The sequence below is a fragment of the Chaetodon trifascialis genome, chromosome 15 (assembly GCF_039877785.1).
Source record: "Chaetodon trifascialis isolate fChaTrf1 chromosome 15, fChaTrf1.hap1, whole genome shotgun sequence".
In the NCBI taxonomy this organism is placed as follows: Eukaryota; Metazoa; Chordata; class Actinopteri; order Chaetodontiformes; family Chaetodontidae; genus Chaetodon; species Chaetodon trifascialis.
The window spans coordinates 2,213,298-2,233,769 of NC_092070.1; the positions used below are offsets into that span (position 1 = coordinate 2,213,298).

Genomic DNA, 20,472 nt, shown 5'->3' on the forward strand with positions numbered 1-20,472 from the left:
GTGCCCCCCAGCTGTGTGGAGTTCTTCACCATGTCTTCAGCATCAGCCTAAGTCTCCAGAGGGTCACCATGCTGTGGAAGACGTCGTGCCTCGTTCCTGTGCCATCAAGACAAGACATCATGGCCCAGGGCCTCAAATGACTACAGACCTGTGGCACTGACCTACCACATTATGACGACCCTGGAGAGACTCATCCTGGAGCAGCTCTGGCGCATGGTCAAGCCACTCTTGGACCCCCTTCAGTTCGCCTGTCAGCCCTGACTTGGAGTTGAGGACGCCATCATCTACCTGCTCAACCGTGTCTACGCCCACCTGGACAAGCCAGCGAGCACAGTGAGGGTTATGTTTTTTGACTTCTCTAGTGCATTCAACACCATTCGTCCCACTCTACTGGGTGACAAACTGACAGCTATGCAGGTAGATGCCCCCCTAGTGTCCTGGATTGTGGACTACCTGACTGGCAGACCACAGTATGTGCGCCTGCAACACTGTGTGTCAGACAGAGTGGTCAGCAACACTGGGGCCCCGCAGGGGGCTGTCCTCTCTCCCTTCCTCTTCACCCTCTACACCACGGACTTCAACTATTGCACAGAGACCTGCCACCTTCAGAAGTTTTCTGATGACTCTGCGATAGTTGGATGTGTCAGCAAGGGCGATGAGGATGAGTACAGGGCTGCTGTGGACAACTTTGTCACATGGTGTGAGCAGAACCATCTGCAACTAAATGTGGCAAAGACTAAGGAACCGGCAGTGGACCTGAGGAGAACCAAGGCACCGGTGACCCCTGTTTCCATCCAAGGGGTCAGTGTGGACATTGTGGAGGATTACAAGTACCTGGGGGTACATACTGACAATAAACTGGACTGGGCAAAGAACACTGACGCTCTCTACGGGAAGGGCCTGAGTCGTCTCTATTTTTTGAGGTGACTGAGGTCTTTCAACATCTGCCAGACTCTGCTCAGGATTTTCTATGAGTCTGTGGTGGCTAGTGCTATTCTCTATGCTGTTGCGTGCTGGGGCAGTAGGCTGAGGGTGGCGGACGCCAACAGACTCAACAAACTGATCTGCAAGGCCAGTGACGTTGTGGGGATGGAGTATGACTCTCTGACAGTGGTGTCAGAGAGGAGAATGCTGACTAAGTTACGGACTATCGTCTCACACCCACTTCATGATGTGCTGGCCAGGCGCAGGAGTACGTTCAGTGAGAGACTCATCCCACCAAAACTCAAGAATGAACGCTACAGGAAATCATTCCTGCCTGTGGCCATCAACCTGTACAACTCCTCCCTCTGAATGGCCCTTGGACTTTTCGCTTATTTGACCAATTGAACTTTACATACTTTACATATTTGACCAATTGAACTTTGCACATCCTGTTGTATATACTGTTTTTCCAAATTCAACTTTGCACATCCTTTTGTATCTAAATTCAACTTTGCACATCCGTTTGTATATACTGTATATATATTTTTCTCAGTATATTTATATAATTTTATATTATGTTCTATATCTTGTGGTATATTTTGTTTTATATATATATATTCTCAATGTAATTATTTAGTTTTTTATACTTGCTTTATATATATATATATTTCTGTCTCTTTTCTTTCCTTTCTAATTTTATTCTAATTATATCCTTGTAACGAGTACTGCAGCAAAAAATATTTCCCCCCGGGGATAAACAAAGGAATTCTGATTCTGATTCTGATTCTGATTAATACTTGCAGCAAGCAACCTTGACGGGTCCCACAGTGAACTATAAATGGAGGGGAGATATTCTGATTAGTAATAACTGATGCGGTCGTGAATAAATCATTTCAATCCATTCACGAAGGAGGGTCCCAATCCAAATTTTTTGAGCACAGACGTCACGTAGGGCCACTCTACTTGATCAAATGTGCGTTGTGCATCCAGTGAAATAACAACCGCCTCTCCTGAATGCTTGGCATCGTTGAAAAGGCTGCATACAATGAAATACATATGTCGACCGGGCATAAAACCAGTTTGATCTGGATGTATGATGGAGCATATGCTTTCTTTAAATCTATTGACCAGAGAATTTGGAGAATTTTGGTTTTGATGGATAATAACAAAATCGGGCAATATGATTACACCATCTGAAGGTCACGGCCTGGCTTTGGCATTAGCGAAACATTAACCTTTTTATTGGGGAAGGAGGCAAAAACCTGCGTGATCTCATCCAGGTTGATGTCTTTATCTAGCATATCAGCCGAGTCCAGCGATAACTCAGTGATATCTAAATTAGCATGGATATCCCCAACACATTCATTGATATTCACTGGGTCAGTATGCAAGGTACCTTTCTCAGATTTGACACAATGTATGGCTCTGGAAGGCTGTATTTGTCTCAGCTGGTGGACTACTAGCCTGTGCGGCTTGTCGCCAAGCTCAAAATATCTCTGACTTGTAATAGTAATTTTGGTATGTTTTTTGACATTATAGAATTATATTCATACCGCAGAGCAGTTATTTTATTTATATATAATATAAGTATAAGTGCTTCTATTTTACATTCAGTTTTGTATGAATCAGTTAATTCAGTTCAGTTAATCTTTCCTCAGATTTTTTTTTTCTATACAGTCTCATATGATACTATATGACCCCTAAGGACAGCCTTCATGGTCTCCCACAGAGTAGAATCATCTACATCACCTCATTGTTATCATTGGTGCTCTTTTTATCTATTTTAGCTATTTTAGCTATTTTACCAGAAAGATAGGTACAAAATTCTTCATCTTTTATTAGTGTATTATTCAAATGCCAGCTATGTTCACCTCTCTTGTGGTTCGAGTCTAGACTTAACAAGACAGGAGTCTGATCTGATACTATTATATTATAGTAAGTGCAGTCAACTACTGACTGTAGCAGCTTAGAATCGATCAAAAAGAAATCAATCCTGGAGTAGGATATATGTGTTGTGGAAAAATAAGAAAAATCCTTTGTGGTGGGATGGAGAAGCCTCCAGATATCCCCCAAATTATAAGACTGTATAAGATTGATAAGATTGAAGATTGTGGCAGCATTTATCACATATCGTGTCCAGGATATTAGTCCGTTCCCCGGCTTACAGCAGCGCCGGCGGCTGTGTCCCATTCCTCAGCCTCGTGGCTCAGGAACTCTTTGGCTTCTGATGGGCTGGTAAACGTGCCGGTGCTGTTATTGACCATGACCATGAACCGCGCTGGGTGTTGGAATCCACACCAGATTGACTTAGCCCTGCATCTCTCCCTTCTTTATTGTGGCCAAAGTGAGATCCAGAAAAATGTATACCAGGCGCCCATTGCATTGTAGAAGGGCTTTTTCTCTTGCGAGCTGTAGCACAAGCCCTTTCACCCTATAGTAGTGTATCCTAGCAATGATGGCTCTCGCTTTGCCGTCGTTGGCCCGGTCCATTTCTGTTGGGAGTTTGAAATGCTCCTCTCCGAGCAGTTTAGGAAGCAGCTTTGATACAGACTCCGTAGGTTAGGCATTTTCTGTTTTCTCCAATATGAAAATTCTGCCTATGGGAGCAGGCCTCAAGGTCATCTAGCTTAGCTTGTTGATTCTTGTTTTGGGAAGCTAATGCGTCGTATCGCTTCTCCAGCCCCTTTAGTTGTCTCTTGTGTGACTCGGTGGCGGCCTCAGTAGATGACACCCCACGCTGACTATGGTTAGAGAAACCTTAAAGTCTGAGATAACTCCATTGAGCTCGGTGAACCTCATGTCGACCCTGCTGCACAGCGTTTTTATGGCTGTCAGAATGTCTTCAATGGCAGTGGAAGCCAAGGAGCTAGCTACATTAGTGTTAGCTTCACAGGCGTCTGTTAGCATGGCACAATGGTCGCCAGAGTTGTCCTCCCCAGAACATTTGTCTTGCTTCTTTCCTTTACCAGTTTTCTTCATCTCGACTAAAATGTTGCAGTTCACTTCAGACACATGGAATGATAATTAAATGTCTCATGCGCAAGGCAAATGGTGAAGTCAAGGTGAAGAGCCCCTAACACGCATCTACTCCATATCAAAACCCGCTGAAACCCCCTTACAGCTTATTTTGCCGACGCGGATCAATAAAGTTTCATCTTACTTGCTGCTGTACATAGCACAACAAAACTGCTAGTAAACATATTTTGTAACTCATTTTAGATTTTATGTATTTTAAAACAACTCCAAACTCTTCTTTATGCAAGCATAATCCGAGTCCCCATTCTCATCGCTGATTGTGGTGGTAAGAAAGAAGAATGGTGATGTACGTTTATGTGTGGACTACAGGAAACTGAACCTGCAAATAATAAAAGATTATTGTACATGGCCGAATCTTGAGGAATCCTTTTCTGCTCTGGCTGGATCCAATCTGTAATGGATTTGAAGGCTGGATACTACCAAATGGAGATTGATTTGATTGATTGATTTGATTTTTATTCACACATCAAAATAATAATACCGATACCATCCAATAAATGCATCACAAATTTGGATGTGTGAAGGGGACACCCCAAGTAAGCTACCCAAAGCTTTTAGGAGGGGGCCCAACATAAAACACAAATAGAACATTAGACATAATACACAAAAAAAGAAACATACAAACAATACAATCCCCAGACACTAGATCAGTCCGATATTACCCATAGGTAGTGTTCCTCTGAACATATATTCAATCATGCATCCGCATCAGAGTATCAAAAGTATCAAAAGTCAAGGAGTGCCCCAGATACTCCAAAATCAGGCACCAAACAAACAAAAATATCAGCATATCAATAATGTAAATTTACAAGATATAAATCAGATCAAAACACCTGGGGCATGAGTTCACAGTTCCTTATATGTAGATAACAGCTTCCTCTTTAGATTCTTTTTGAAAAGGAAAACAGAATGTGACATTTTAATATCGTCTTCTAGCTCGTTCCATATCTGCGGTCCTCTGCTCACAATGCTCAAGCTGGTGCATTTAAGCTGGTGCTTTAGGCTCAAGCCTAAAGCCCCCCAGTCCATCAACGATCGACGCCTACAGATGGAGCGGCCTCGAAATTCCCCTAATTTCATGCTGGGGCCCTGGCGGGTCCGTGACCGGTCCCTGCTCTGCAGTAGGCGGGTTCGTGACTGTAATGAGATCCCCCGCGATGACGTCATCGGCGCGGGGCCAACTCGTAACGCCCCTAAGCTCCATTTGTGGAAACTACCTGCACTTGCTCGATCAGTCCACCAGGAGGAGCAGTCATTATTACCGTGTCAGCTTTGCTGAGTCGTTCATTAGATCTGCACAAAGCCTCCACTGCTGTAAGAAAAACTGCTTGTCTAGTAGAGCACCCTGTGCAGTTTTTTAAATATAATTATGCTTAATCATCCACATTATTGTAGTGCTCGTTCACAAACTTCTTGGATCTGCTCATCTGCCCATCCTGCCTTTTCCTCCACATCTCTCTCCACCTTTGGAGAGGCTCCCAGCGCATCTCCGCGTGCCGAGTGATTTGTGCCCAGAAAATTAATCATGAATAACAGAAGTTGTGCGTCGCGTTTTTCTAGCTGACACGGCAGCTTTGCTGAGTCGTTCATTAGATCTGCACATAGCCTCCACTGCTGTAAGAAAAACTGCTTGTCTAGTAGAGCACCCTGTGCAGTTTTTTAAATATAATTATGCTTAATCATCCACATTATTGTAGTGCTCGTTCACAAACTTCTTGGATCTGCTCATCTGCCCATCCTGCCTTTTCCTCCACATCTCTCTCCACCTTTGGAGAGGCTCCCAGCGCATCTCCGCGTGCCGAGTGATTTGTGCCCAGAAAATTAATCATGAATAACAGAAGTTGTGCGTCGCGTTTTTCTAGCATTCTGAACTGCTAAACAGTTAAATGTTTAATACTCTGCCTGATTCGCGGAGCCACTCTGCTTTTCAGTTGGTGGGTTTCCTGTTTGTAGCGCATTTTAGATTTGCGGGTCGCTATTTGATGCGGTGACCAGCAATACGCAGAGTCCTGTATGTGTGTGTACTGTATATTACTGGACAGAAATCATTTACAGTGCGCTGAAGAGGGAGGGACGGGAGGATGAAATGCCAATTTCAGCCTGTGATCTGTTAATGTCTGACTGAACAGCCTCATGGAAGTGATATTTTACAGTTCTACATATTTTAATCTAACGAAATTCGTTAAAACAAGTCACTTGGTGCTTTCAAAGCCATGTCATTGAGCTGAAAGGTTCCAGATTTCGTTCGCCTTCACAGGCGGCTGCGGAGCGCCGCAGACGGCTCACACTGCGCACTGCGATGTTCAACATCATAGGCTTAATATACCGTAGTTAATTATCACTGATCTTTTTCATCACTCTGTCTGTGTGACTGTCTGTGTCCTCCTCTCTGTGTCTCTGTTTCTTTTTTCAGACTGTTCACGCAATGAATATAAACAGTAACTATTAAAAAAAAGTTATAGTCGCGGGTAAACATAGTGCTCAGAAGCACACCAAGAATGCATTTTTCACGTCAGGCGTTGTGCACGCGTGTTTGATATTAATATTGTGCCGCTGCACCTCAAATAAATGTTTTTTTGGGAAATGGAAATGTTCAACATGACTTCATCATGTTAGACCAGGCCGACAGGTTCTTACTACAACATCAACTCTCCCTCCGCAGCCAGCGAGCCTCATCCCCCGCACGACACCGACATTCAATCATGAATAATCCTAATAGGCCAATCAGACCAATGAAAAAAAACAATGTTGTGGGGCATAAAGGGCCAATGGGCCGATGTAGATGGGCCAATCTACTTGTTTTTATTGGCCAATCAGCTCACACACACACATGAAAACGGCCAATAAACAGTGAAATCAGTATCATGACTATTTCTCAGATGATGATTTCTGTATCTGTCTAATCCGTGGCATGCAATATTTCACCCCGATTTTGGATAAAGTATAAATCCAATTGTTTCATTGTTTCAGCTGTCGTGGCCAAATCTCTTGTTAACTTATTAAGCTCTTCCACACAGTGTGACATCTATTTTAATTATTAGAGAGCTGCTCTAATGGCCACTGATAGACAGTCCATCCTATTCTATAAACTGTTGGTGGTTTGTGAACTTCACTGCATTTGTGCATTTGAAGCGATTAACTGCCGGCACATTTCAGAGCTGAGTAAACCTGTAGTTTCACTGACACATCGCGCATCATCACCACAGGCGTCATGATGTTCTCCTGTCTGACACTCTGTCAGGCATGTGTAGTGTCGAGCCGGCCGCGTTGTTGGCTGAAAAGTCATTATTTGCATTACAGTGTATCCTTTGTTCTAATGGATGGTCGCCAGCCAAACAGGCTCCCAGCCCCCACTGTCCCACAGACTCGCCATGGCCAGTAAAATAGGTGGAGGGCTGAGGGGAGCGTGTACCTCCAGTAATTAAAAATCAATTTGTGCCACAGATATTAATATTGTGTCGCTGGCTACTTTATAGACTTTATTCACTAAATGTTTCCATTACAATTAATTACATTTATGGATAAGCCAACTTTCCCACCTCCCTCATGCATCAAAATGTATATTATCAGTCCGACCAGGAAATCTTGCGATCGCAAAAATTAGCGCATATTCAACCAATACTAATATGACTGTCTACTGGCTGCTTCCTGGTCTATTTTTGCCGAGAGCCGCGCGCCTGTTACGGAAAACATAGGCGAGCTCTGGAATCTCCAGATGACGAGCTCTGCTCCTGCAGCTCTGTCTCTGTTCCAGCGCATGTAAAGTAAAATTAGGTCATCATTTTTGTTGATAATTATCAAAAGCAAACTATGTAAACAGATGGAGCCTGTTTATTCTTGGAGTCACAGGCTGTTTTGTAAAGCTACATCACTTTTATGACTCAGGAATGATTTTGTAACTTTTTTTTCGAAGAAGATAAGATAATATGCAGCAAAGGGCTGAAAGACGGAATCGAACCCGTAGCCGCTGCAGAAAGCTTCATACATGGGGCGGACAAACTACCAACTGCGCCAAATCTCCCCCACATAATTTAGTAACTTTGAGCTGATGCTTCGTATTCTCAACTTAAACTTGTTTTTTTTTTAAGATGGGAACTGAATCTTTTCGACTGTTTCTGTAATGTGAAGTATGGTTATTATCATATAGGAAGTGATTATATACAACTTTTTTACATGAGTTTGTTTTTTTGATCGCAACAATCACAAAAACATTCATACAATATATTGTAAGAGAAAAACTTAGGAATTTTCTGTTTGCAAATCGAAAATATGCATTAAAACAGGCTGATGGAAACACATTTAAGACTTTTTTAAGACTTTGTGCGAGAAATATTTTTCTAAGTTGATCTAAATAATCAACGTAAAATAGTTGAGTAACTGTGACTGCCTAACTACAAATAAGCCTACTAAAGCAGATGAATGTAGTGGAGTAAAAATCTTTGCCCTTGAGATGTGTTCCTGTGAGGGACACGCCATCTCCTGGTGACACCCTGCAATTGAATGAAGAGGCGTGTTTATAGTGGATTCTGGGCACACCCCCAAGAGGAGGGGGGGACCGGTAGCTGGCTGGCAGCCGGCTGGGAGCCTGCTGGGAGCTGGATGGCCTCTGGCCTGGAGGGGAATTTCGAGGCTGCTGCATCTGTAGCCAATGACCTGAATGAGTTCTACTGCCGCTTTGAAAGGCAAAGGGACAGTCCAGCAACCATCCCCCACGACACCTCCCGACAGCTTCAGCTCCAGTCACCTCCACCAATTCCCACCTTAAAGAACCCCTCCCCACCCACCTCAGTGACTCTTTCCATTCATGAGAGAGATGTCAACAAACTCTTCAGGAGACAGAACCCCCGGAAAGCAGCTGGACCAGCTTCTGTCTCCCCATCTGCCTTGAGGCACTGTGCTGATCATCTGTCTCCAGTGTTCACAGACATTTTTAACACCTCACTGGAGACATGTCACGTGCCAGCCTGCTTCAAGTCCTCAACCATCATCCCAGTTCCCAAGAAGCCAAGGACTACAGGACTTAATGACTTCAGACCCGTTGCCCTGACCTCTGTGGTCATGAAGTCCTTTGAGCGCCTTGTGCTCTCACACATCAGAGACATCACAGACCCTCTCCTGGACCCCCTGCAGTTTGCCTACAGAGCCAACAGGTCTGTAGACGACGCGGTCAACCTGGCCCTCCACCTCATCCTCCAGCACCTGGACTCCGCAGGAACCTACGCCAGGATCCTGTTTGTGGATTTCAGCTCTGCCTTTAACACCATCATTCCAACCCTGCTCCAGGAGAAGCTCTCCCAGCTGAGCGTGCCTGACTCCACCTGCAGATGGATCACAGACTTCCTGTCTGACAGGAAACAGTGCGTGAAGCTGGGGAAACACTTCTCTGACTCAAAGACCATCAGCACCGGATCCCCTCAGGGCTGCGTTCTTTCTCCTCTGCTCTTCTCCCTGTACACGAACAGCTGCACCTCCAGTCATCAGTCTGTCAAGCTGCTGAAGTTTGCGGACGACACCACTCTCATCGGACTCATCTCTGATGGCGATGAGTCCGCCTACAGGTGGGAGGTTGACCATCTGGTGATCTGGTGCAACCAGAACAACCTAGAGCTCAACGCTCTAAAGATAGTGGAGATGGTTGTGGACTTTAGGAAAAACTCAGCATCACCTGCCCCCATCACTCTCTGTGACTCTACTATTGACACTGTGGAGTCCTTCCACTTCCTGGGAACTATCATCTCCCAGGACCTCAAGTGGGAGCTGAACATCAGCTCCCTCATCAAGAAAGCACAGCAGAGGATGTACTTCCTACGGCAACTGAAGAAATTCAGTCTGCCAAAGACAATGATGGTGCACTTCTACACATCCATCATTGAGTCCATCCTCAGCTCCTCCATCACCATCTGGTACGCTGCTGCCGCTGCCACTGCCAAGGACAAGGGCAGACTGCAGCGTGTCATTTGGTCTGCAGAGAAGGTGATCGGCTGCAATCTCCCGTCTCTCCAGGACCTGTACACCTCCAGGACGCTGAGGCGTGCAGGAAAGATTGTGGCTGATCCCTCCCACCCTGGACATAAACTCTTTGAGACACTCCCCTCTGGCAGGAGGCCACGGTCCATCAGGACCAAAACCTCACGCCACAAGAACAGTTTTTTCCCGTCTGCTGTCAGCCTTATTAACAAGGCCCGGAACCCCCCGACACTTCACCTCTGACTCTACCTGTCAGTGACATTGCCACAACCATATGCGTTACATTAACGCTCTACTTGGCCTCCCTTGAAAAAACAGTCTGTGCCTCTGTTAAAAAAAAAAAAAAAAGACTTGTGTACATATATTTATATTGTGAGATTTTTTATTTTACTACTGCTACAGTTCTTCTATTGTTGTATTTTTTTTACTTATTTTCTTATTTTTATATTATTTACTTACTGTCATATTTTTAACTTTTTAATTGCTTCTTCTTGATAGATGTGTCATGCACCAACCTCACCAAAGCAAATTCCTCGTATGTGTAAAATCGTACTTGGCAATAAAGCTTTTTCTGATTCTGATTCTGATTCTGATTTAAGCCTTCGTTTTTGTCCCATAATAAGATGTTTTTTCCTGGTGTCATACATGTGCAGACGGAGGCAGACTGGAACAAGGCGACATAATTGGCAGTTTAACCCATGAACAACCTGATACATTGTACATGCATTATGAAAGACATTGCACTCAGCAAGCCTCAGAAGACCATACTTGTGGAAAAAGGGATCTGTTGAAGCATTACCATTGGACCACGACAAGACACGTATAACTCTCTTTTGGAGGATTTCTAATTTTTTGAGGTGACTAGGAAAAGTGTTGCACCAAATAATATTACAGTAATTTATATGCGGCTCAAATAGAGATTTATATAAAGTAAGGAGTGCTGAAAGTGGAAGAAAATTCCTTAGTTTAAAGAACAAGCCAACATATTTAGACATTTTTTTTGTTAAATCATCAATATGGCATTTGAAATTTAAATACTCGTCAATGTGGACCCCCAGAAATTTTGTAGAAATTACTCTAACAATATCCTGCCCGTTTATTTTAATACAAACATGTTCAGCATTTTTTTTTATTAGTATTAGAGCCAAAAACAATATAATTTGTCTTGCTGATTGTATACTGTATGGTTGTCGTCCATACAAGTAACTTCTAAACCAGCTGAGTGCAATACCTCTGACACCGTAATGATGCAATTTGTTCAACAGAATCTCATGGTCGATAGTGTCAAACGCCTTCGTCAGGTCCAGAAAAATACCAATGCCGCATTCACCTTTTTCAATAGCATCATTTATACTTTCAATAAGATCAAGAACTGCCATACAAGTAGTACTTTTTTTCCTGAAGCCATACTGAGATGGGACAAGAATATTTAAGTTGTCTAGATAACCACTTAACCTACTATACACAATTCTTTCTAATACCTTAGAGAGTGTGGGCAATATAGATATTGGTCGATAGTTGTTCATATCATTTTTATCACCAGACTTAAAGACTGGTACAATTCTTGCTATTTTTGCCATCTTTGGCACAACTCCAAGGAGTAATGAAAGATTAATACAGTAGACAAGTGGTTTTATTATTTCATTTACAATTGCTTTCAAAGTTTTGCTACAAATTCCTTTTTCCTTTTTCTCATTTCCATCTGTTGGCTTTAAGAAAAAAGACTTAAGGTAATTTCCAGATCAAAATTGCCTAAAAGAGGCACCCCGAGGTTGGTTAATTTTGTTAGAAATATTTTCACCAATGGAAATAAAATGATGATTAAAGCAGTTTGCAAGATCATCATAGCTAATATCATTACAGGAGTCACTGGCCTTGTAGTTCTTTATATCAGGGAGCACATTAAGCTTATTGCCCCTACCAAGGACATTTTTTAGCACCTTCCAGGACTTTTTAGAGTCTCCCTGTGATGCATCTATAGCATCTGCATAGTAACTCCTTTTGCTCTTTCGTATGATATGTGTTAATTTATTCCTATATGAATTATACTCTCTCTTATTTGCCTCACTTGGGTTATTGATGTAACGTCTGTAGAGTTTATTTTTATGGTTAATAGACTTTAGAATTCCTTTAGTAAGCCAAGGATTTTGATCTACAGTTCTGCATGTAACAATTTTTTTGGGTATGATGCGGCAAAAGGATTCTGTAATCTCAGTGAGCAAGGTATTATACGCTGTATCAGGATCTCTACAATGATAGACCGAATCCCATGTTTTCGCTTGCAAGCCTTCACGCAATTGCTGCAAGGTTCTTTCATTTAGAACTTTAGCTTTAGTTTTATGGCATGACGGTATAGATTTTCTAGCAAGATCAATGAATAGAACTACAGGAAAATGGTCAGATATATCAGTAAGCACAACACCTGATATAGAACAAGCATTTTGAATGTTTGTAATAATGTTATCAATAATTGACTTGCTATACTGCGTTACACTGGTAAAAGTATTTATGGTAGGGAAAAAGGAAAATGAATGCAATGTGTTAATAAAATCTTTTTTAACAGTGTCATCTTTAGAGATATCAATATTGAAATCCCCAAGAATTACACAGTCTTTGTTGAAACTATTTATGGAAAATAAAAGTTCATCCAATTTAACCTGAAAAGTGCCTAAATCAGAGTCGGGGGGACGATAAATCACTCCAATTATAAGACTTTTACCCTTATTAATATTTATCTCAATAAAAAGAGAGTCAGATTTACCATCATCAATAACAAGATTGTCATGAACATTTACTGGATGTCTAGAGTTTACATGCAGACATACACCACCACCAGAGGACTGTACCATAAAGCTGGATTACGGCTTAGCGAGATAACTTCAGGCTTAACCCTGGCTTTTCGGTACCATAAAGGTGGCTTACTTTCTATCGGGCTACGTTGCCGTGGTAACCTATGCTGAACACCTAACCTGCTCCAGAGCAGGATAAGTTCAGGATAAGAGCTCAGCAGGTATAAAAGCCCCACCTACTGACCAATCAGTTCTCTTGGAAAATGGCCTGTCCGTTTTATGAGAACCCAGTGGATCTTGGTGCACAGCTTGTGCGAAGAGCACTCAGGCGCGAGAGAATATTTAGAGATCGCTGTAATCCGTTCGAATTGTCTGAACAATCACTGTACGAAAGGTACAGGTTTTCGGGAGAGGGGTTACAATACATCTGTCAGCTGCTGGAGCCTTACATCAGTAATGCAACAGTCCCGCAGACAGTGTGTATTGCACTGAGGTTTTTTGCCACAGGTAATATATTTCTTAGTGATGTTTGTAATTATTATGATGTCTTTAAATCCCTCGTTGGATGGGTTACAAGCAAGCCACAGATAAAATGCCATTAATCAATTATTTGTTTAAGTAAATCATGGATTGATTCATTCATTCATAGGTACTTTTATGTATTCTGTTGGCGATGCCGAAAACCTCGGGAAAAACACAGTATGTAGAGCTATTCATAAAGTCGCGGGGGCCCTGACTGAGCTTGTTGATGCATTCGTGGTGTTTCCCGGCCACCTGCCCACGCAATGCATCAAAGAGGGCTTTTATGACATCGCAGGTAAGCAAGGTTGATGTGTAATTTGCATAATGTAGACTAAGCCCTGGGATGTTTGCCGTTGTATATCAAATGCAGCACATTCCTTTCACAGGGTTCCCCAGGGTGCTGGGTGCCATTGACTGCACCCAAATCCCCATCTCTGCCCATCTGGGTGAGAATGAGGCCGACTTTGTGAATAGGAAGTCCTTTCACAGTCTCAACATTCAGGTAGAATTCATCTTACAATTATGTTATGTCAGTCATTTTAAATTAAACTGTCCAAATGTATAAAAACACCCACACAATACTTTTTTCAGTAGTAGGCTTGCTATGTTTGAGTCCTTTTTTAAATACACATTGCAGCATCACTCACTACAGTTTATCCCCAATGCGTCTGCAGATGACATGTGACCATCAAATGATGGTCACCAGTTTGGTGGCAAAGTGGCCGGGGTCTGTCCACGACTCCCGCATAGTCAGGGAGTCTTTGCTGTGCCAAAAGCTGGAGCAGGGTATGAAAAATTTACATTGGTGGCTATAGATTTTGATGATATCCTTAAGCATTTTTTCCACACTTATCAAAGCAATTTCTTTTTATCTTTAGGGCAGTTCAGTGGAGTACTCCTTGGAGACAGAGGCTATGCCTGCCTGCCTTAACTCCTGACCCCCTATCCTGATCCCGGTGCAGGGCCACAAATGAGGTTCAATGTGGCCCATGCCAAAACCAGGGTCAGGATAGAGATGACCTTTGGGGTCATCAAGGCATGCCTCCGTGGCCTGAGGGTGGCCCCAGACCGGGCATGCAGGATCATTTCTGCATGTGTGGTTCTGCACAATATCGCCACAATGAGGAAGGAGAGGACCCCCCCCAGTGACCCCCCCACCCCCGGATGTGGTGGACCCTATCACTGTTGATTTCCCTTCAGGCAGGGCTGTGAGAGAGGCCATAACTGAAAATTTTTTTAGTTTAATGAAAAAAGCAAACATGGAATTTTTTTAAATTTCTTTTTCACAGTTTTAATTTTTCTCCCGCTCCTGAAACAGAACAGCACATTTTGAGTCTCAGTGTTGCCTGTCTGAAAAACATTACATCACTGATAGATAGATAGATAGATAGATAGATAGATAGATAGATAGATAGATAGATAGATAGATAGATAGATTTAATTTATTGATCCCAAACTGGGAAATTCCCCTGATGTTAACTGTTTAATTTGCCTGAAAATAAATCACTGAATTACCTTCTTCTCGTGTTGTAATTTTTCCACCTCAAGTTTGAGTTTTTTCATTTTCAGTTCTTTATATTCAATATCCAGTGTCTTTGCGGCAATGTCTAGTTCCAGTTTTCTTTTGTACAGCATTCTCACACTGTCAGCTCCGACCTGAAACAAATTAAATACATTTTACAGTTGCTTCACCATATAAGCACTCCTGCTTTTAATGGCTGGCTTTAAAATAATGCCAATGTCCCACTGACTATCCCCATTAAATTGAAGTTAATTAAATCTTGCGACTGTCTCCTGCTGGACTGTCTGGAGGTGGAGGCCACAGGCTCGGGGTCTGGAGGATTTCCCTCTTCCTGTGAAATATACATCATAGCAGCTAATTCATTTTAAGATTGCGAGCATTGAGGACACCAGTTAGTCCCATGTGCAGACCACCACCATTAGTGAGACATGAAAGATACATCAGCAACTGCCAAGTGTCCACACTGGATCTATGTTAAAACAGGGTGAATGACAAATAACTGTTAATTATGGACTACAGTGTACCAGCAATGGTCTTTCTGAGCCTGCAGACAGTGTCTCCTCCTCATCCATGGCCTCCACCTGAGTACAACCCCCCCAAATCTATGATCAGCAACCACAGATGACACGTGTAAATGTATATGACAGGTTGACTTCACTATTACCTCTGCATGGGACAGTGTTTGTGTGGGTGGGGGCAGCAGCGTGAGAGTATGAGTCTCACTATCAACTGTTGAGAAAATACATGTTACACTCCCACAGTAAAAATATTGGATAATTGTGTTCTATAAACAACCCAGTGTTTTAACATTGAGTCACTGAGACATACCCTGAACAAATAAGGTGCTGCGGGAGCTGCCACTTCCACCGGGGTCTGATGTCACCCCCCCCCCTCTATACCCTCCAAAAAGGGTCGACCCTCATTGATGAAGAGGGCCAGTTCCTCTGCAGGTGTGTAAGGCTGAGTGGGAGCCCCCCCCCGTCTTTTCCCGCTGAGCTTTTTTCCTGTGGGCTGCAAAGAATATCATATCAATTCCATTGTGATCATCCTACACAGACAGTGTGAAGAAGTAAAGCCTTGCACAGGTTGGAGGCTATATAGCCTCCAACATGTAGGCCTACATATACATGTACTACATGTATAAGATATAGTAAGCGTACTGACCACTTTGAAGTATATTTTTATACTTATGTTTGATTTGCTCCCATGTTCTCTTTGCTCCACTCGGGTTGCATCTGAAATAATAAGGCTACAATCACATGCCATAACAAAAAATTTCATACACACATACATTTATGGAACACACAAATGTTACTGTAGTCAGATATACAAGTGCAGTCATAGTGGGGAAGTAATATTATAATGGCACTAACTTACGCATTGACACAGTCAATTTTTTGCCAGCAATCCTTGCACCGTTTGGCAGCTGCAACTGTGTTGCTTTTTGCCTGGATTATTGATTTGTATTCCTCGTATTTATTAATTATTATTGTTTGCTCCTCCGTAGTGAAATATGCGGCTCGGGCTGATTTTTCCATGTTTGCGATTGGTCGCATGCAGCAAACTCTGCCCTTTTTATGTGAGTGCGCACAGATCTAGATTGGACAAGCCTGAATTGAATTAGTGAGTTGATAGCCGGCTTTATGGTACCGAAAATCCGGAGGGCGGATGTCTCGTTAAGTGAAGCGTAGTAAGAGGAAGCCCAGCTAGGTTAATCAAGCTTTATGGTACAGGCCTCTGTTCTGCCAAGTCTGTTTTTGTTATAGAACCTGTAGCCATCTAGGTTTAGTGAATTTATATAAGAGCTGTCATTTATCCAGGTTTCACTACACCCAATTACATCAAAGCTACAACCTGTGGTGGTTAGGAAGGAGGCTAGTTCATCGTGATGTTTGTTCAGACTTCTTACATTCAGGTGTAGGAATGAGTAATTAGTATTACTGTTAACACGTTGCAACTGCTGTGGAGAATAATACTTACAATTTAGATTGCTGCCGCTATCAATGCAATGTTGTTCATTATCTACATCATAACTTAAATCATCAAAGCCCATATAAATTCTGATGGGGACATACCCAGATAGCAAAATACAGTGATTCAACGTTGAATTTTGGTGAAATTGGTTATTTTTGGTTGAAGTTGAAAAATCTATGTTTATTCAATATTGAATTAGAGCTACCATTTCAACATTTGAAAAAATGTTGTTGAATCAGCATTGTATAGATGCTGGGTTTTCAATGTTGAAATGTCAACATTAAATAGACATGGTTTCAATGTATGGCATGCTGTGGCTGTGCACCTGTGCCCCCGCCGAGACTTGCTCTCTCCTGAGACCAAACCAGTTCAAACCAGTCAACAGCTGGCAGTGGTTGGCAGCTTTTAGCGGCTTTTATTATCTTCGAGTGACAAAAGAAGACAAACTGGTAAGTTATTACCGTGAGGTTGTAGCTTATTAGCGTCGTTAGCATTAGCTAGCACTAGCATTCTAGATAACGTTAGCTAACGCTAGTGTGTCCGTGTGCAGAGGCTACGCTGAGGGTTCACGGTTTCCCCCAGTGTATTATAAGCCTGGCGGGCCACCAGGCTTTACTTGCCCCCTGCCAGGCTAACGCTACGTTCCCACCAAATGCGATGAAAATAATTTAATCGCGCTCCAAATGAAATCGCGTCGCGCCAGACCCTCCAGTTTTGACGCTGGTACAAAAACCCCTTGCGGCGTCATTGCGTCGCGCGACAAGCCCGCCCAACAACAACATTTTTTCCGCCATTTCATTCACTCGTCGACCACGTCCGTACGTCAGCACGTCGATGACGATCTCAACGCTGATAGGCTGTCGTGGCGCGTCTTCACGCGAATCCGCCGCAAAAGTTCAATTATTTCAACTCGAGCGATGAAGCGATAACACGATGGGGCGACGCGATGAAGCTACGTTCCCACCAAACGCGATGAAACAAGATCGCGCCGCAAAATTACATATAAAGTCAATGCAAAAACGCGATTTGAAGCGTCATTTTGCCGGGCGACGCGATGGCCGCGATTGCGCGGCGCGATGGACGCGTTGGCCGCGAAAATCGCTCTTATCGCGTCGCCCCATCACGCCATCGCTTCATCGCTCGAGTTGAAATTATTGAACTTTTGCGGCGGATTCGTGTGAAGATGCACCGCGACAGCCTATCAGCGTTGAGATCGTCATCGACATGCTGACGTACGGACGTGGTCGACGAGAGAATGAAATGGTGGAAGAAATGTTGTTGTTGGGCGGGCTTGTCGCGCGACGCGATGACGCCGCAAGGGGTTTTTGTACCAGCGTCAAAACTGGAGCGTCTGGCGCAACGCGATTTCATTTGAGGTGCAATTTGAGGCGTTTGGTGGGAACGTAGCCTGAGAGCGATTTTCGCGGCCAACGCGTCCATCGCGCCGCGCATCGCGTCCATCGCGTCACCCGGCAAAATGACGCTTCAAATCGCGTATGCTTCATGCAATTTGCCTTGCATGAAGCATATTTAAAACCAACAGATGAAGGCTGAAAAGTACTGTAATGGTCCTTTAATTAATAACATTGTTGCAATGTAGAATCAATGTAATTTCAATGCATTTATAAATGAATCAATATTGATTCTATGTTCAGATTAATTGACAATTCTACATTGTTTCAATGTTGAAAATGATGTAGTTGAATAAATATTGAATCAATGTTTAGACTGATTGGAAATTCAACATTATTTCAATGTTGATCATAACGAGCGCTTTCAATGTTACTTTCAATGTCTGACATCAATGTTGATTCAATTTTAAGCCATGACCATATCTCAATGTTGATTCAAAGGATTTTTGCTTTCTGGGTAATGTTAGGTGGCTGATGCAGTTTACTGAGATTGTACTACAATAAAAATAACGACAATAAAACAAACAAATAACCATCCCGTCCTGCACACTACAGGGCTGTAGCATGACAAAGAGCAACAGTCATGTCATCTCCACCCTCCATTTAGAAAAAAGGAATGAATGAAATTTGGACCATGTCTCAGTCAGCCACATCATTTAACAACTGCTTCACTGTGCCTCACAAATAAATAAAGAGGTAGTTTAAATTTCCCATGATCATCATAAGATTATACAAAAATGAGAATAGAGAAGAGGAGAAAAAATAAAGAAGGAAACAGGTTGATTTAAGTCAGATCATTCCTCATTAAATTAATTTCAGTCAATCTTGGAAGACTCATATCTTCAGTCTTACCATATCAGTAGCCACATTCATAATTCTACTGTCCCATCATGTGTTCGAAGGTACTACAAGCTTCAGACTTTCAAGCTTCAGACTTTCTCCAGAGATAGGATAAAGTCTTCTGCCTATTTTGGATCCTGGAAAGTGCGGACTTCGCTTCCTCTGGAGAGCTTAATCGTTGCAGGGTAGAGCAAAAACGCCTGGAATCCTTTGACACAAGCCTCATGCATCAATTTGTAACAGGGTTGTCGGCGTTTTGTGGTAGATTCGCTGAAATCAGCCGCAAATTTCAGCTGGATGCCGTCGACCGATGGAGGACTCTTTCTGGCTTCATTCAGCACACGATCCCTGTCAGTTGTAGTGTATACTACCTTAATTTGATGTTGCATTCGTTGATAAAATGTCGGAGCACCACCTTCCTCAGCTAAGAAGGATTGCAGAAATTAACTGCTATAACGCTGATAAATACTAACGAATGAACTAACAGTAAACCAGTCTGATAACCTGAAGTGTAAATTCTGGATACAGGGATCGTAGATATTCAGTTCAAAAGGACACCGTCTAACCAGGACTTAAATCAAAATATCATTTATTAAGCGGAATTGTGGATAATGGGTAATGTACCATGAATAATAACACAGAAGATGGGAGGTGATATGACAGAACACACAAGAAACTTATGGCAACACAATGGTAAATAAATTGGTGATAGTGAGAGGCAGTCGAAAGGGAATAATGGGGACGCGAACGCAGAGTTAAGGGAATGAACGATTAATGGAGAGAATTTGGACGAATTGACCTACTCTTAACCTCACGGACCAACTTTTATTCAAACCCGCTTAGCGTGCCTACTTGGTTGCTGGCGTCCCGTTGTGCTCTGCTCTGAACTGGCTCGAAGACGTTCCAGATGTTCGTCCGTGGCTCGATCTGCTTGGTGATCTGGGGGAAGGCCCAGGCCTCCAAGATGACGAGCTGGTGCTGAACGGGGCGTCTCTGGAACTGATTCGGCGGTCGGTTACAGATGAGGGACTGCTCCGGATGGTTGTGAACCGGACCAAGGATCAACAGCTGGCCGCAGGGTTTGGTTCGGTTGAGTCCGTGACGGATTAATTTAGACTGATAGTACAAATTAAGAGTCTCTTCGATGGCCGGTCGAAGAAGGCTACAAAATTAGTATTACTTGCCTAAATTTACTGATGAAAAACAAAACAAAACGTTGAGCTAAAGAGGAAGTTAACTTTGAAGCTTACGGCAAATTATAAGAATACGTCTTCTGAAGATAATTTACGCTACTCGGAATGGCTTGGAGTAGCTCGAAGACGAAAACTTAAGGAGCAAAACGATTGTGCAAAACTTAAGACAAAGAAGTAAGGAAAAGAACTCAGCTGAGAGTAACTAGACGTGAAAAAGAAAACAAAAAAACTACAAACAAAACTAACTAACTAACTAACACAAACTTAGACGGAACTAAAAACCGACTGAGTAA

The 20,472-nt window shown here is 42.8% G+C and overlaps 1 protein-coding gene and 1 pseudogene across 2 annotated transcripts in view; one reads left to right on the top strand and one right to left on the bottom strand.

Moving 5' to 3' along the window:
- Positions 1–20,472, bottom strand: part of ppp1r35 (protein phosphatase 1, regulatory subunit 35) — a 372,490-nt gene that overhangs the window by 125,734 nt on the left and 226,284 nt on the right. The window lies entirely within an intron of this gene.
- LOC139343080 (putative nuclease HARBI1) lies at positions 12,980–14,512 on the top strand (annotated as a pseudogene).